We start from the raw sequence: 1,803 nt of genomic DNA, 5'->3' as shown, positions 1-1,803 counted from the left end.
CTTTTTATGATTTAAATTTGATTATTAATCTTTGTAAATTTAACATTAAATAAATTATATATATTTTATATTACTTACTAATAATAATAATTTCTTTCCGCCGTCCCGCCTCTTTCTCTCTCTTGTCGCCGTCCCGCCTCCTTTTTCTCTCTTGTCGCCGTCCCGCCCCTCTGCTTAACCCTTTAGTCTGAACCCCTTTTTCTCTTAACTCTTTGCTTGTCCTTTGGTTCTTCCCGCCTAAGGATGTCTGCGCAGCTCCACGCGCCAGACTCCTTACAAGGAAGCCTGCGTGAAGACCAGTTGTTCCTGCGATACGCGAGGCGAACTGTTCTCGCAGCGCGCTAAGAATTGTAGTTCTTCTCGCAGCGCGCTAAGAATTGTAGTTCTTCCCGCGACGCGCTAAGAATTGTAGTTCTTCTCGCAGCGCGCTAAGAATTGTAGTTCTTCTCGCAGCGCGCTAAGATGGTAGTTCTTCCCGCGACGCGCTAAGGATTATAGTTCTTCCCGCGGCGCGCTAAGGATTATAATTCTTCCCGCGGCGCGCTAAGGATTATAATTCTTCCCGCGGCGCGCTAAGGATTGTTCTCTGTCTGCCTTCGCCCTCGCGCGTGCGCTCGAATCTTCTCGCGCTAGACCTTAAGTCTTTTCTTCTGTTTAGGTCAGCCTGTATTCTTTTGAGATATCTTATCTTTTGTTTGAGCTCTTTAGGTCAGTTCCGACATCTGTCCGAAAAGCCACTTTCGGCGCAGCATGCGCACCAATCCTATTGGTTGACAGAAAGAGTGACTGACATAATCTTTTGAAATCTTCTTTTGCATGCCTTGAACAGTGTTTTATCTGACGCCTCCCATGCTTTGACCTATAATCTGTCAGCTTTTCCCCATCCCCTGCAGCTGCCGGCATATCTTTTGATATCTTTTGCTTTTGTTTTCTTGTGCTTTTTGATATCTTTTGCCTGATTTGAGAAGATCTTTTCCTCCTTTTTAGGGATTGTGTTCCCTAGGGTTTTCCTATAAATTAAACTATTTTCTTGTTAACACTACACACACTACACTTAAACTCTCCCCAAATCTCTCTCCCTTGCCCTCTGCCGTAGTTCCTCCGCCGCTCTTCTCTTTGCCTCCGTTTTCTCTTCTGTTCTGCCCAGAATCTCGGTAAATATAAATATATATATTTTATTTTAATTTGTTTAACTAACAGCAATCGATACTTAAGACATAAAAACCAATCGTTAAACCAATAACCTCTTATTTATAGGTTAACTTGTGCTTGTTTAAAAGTTGATTCTTGCATTATCTTTCAACACACCTTTTTCAGGTGAGTAATCTCGTACTTAATCCCCTTTTATTTTTAACGTTTTGGGATGTTCATGTGTTCGTACAACTTGAGTCTTAAACTTGTTTATGAACTTTATGTGCGCAAAACCCCATGTGTTATGGACGTTTACTTGGCTGTTTATTTGTATGTGTGACTCATTAACCGCTTTGACGGCCTATTCCGCAGTTTTCATGGATCCATTAGATGAACACGGGAGACCTATCGTTTACGGTTTTCTTGTTTTATTACACATGCACGAATGTTTTCTTGATTTTGTGCTCAATTGGGAGCACGGATTGAACTATGAGCTATGATCTAAGGCTTGATCACAATCTGATTACACCCTATGTTAAACCCCAGTTATGCACATGTTGTGCGCAGTGTTTATTATTATCTATTTATATCTATTAAACTTGATTTCTCACCGACACGCAAGTGTTGACGTTTTATTTTAACACATGTTCAGGTTCGCTGTAGCTGCTTTTG

This window comes from Bidens hawaiensis, unplaced genomic scaffold (genome assembly GCF_021521415.1).
Source record: "Bidens hawaiensis isolate Kalapana, Puna unplaced genomic scaffold, B.hawaiensis_p1.1 tig00059322_1, whole genome shotgun sequence".
NCBI lineage: Eukaryota > Viridiplantae > Streptophyta > Magnoliopsida > Asterales > Asteraceae > Bidens > Bidens hawaiensis.
This window is presented reverse-complemented; position numbering follows the sequence as displayed.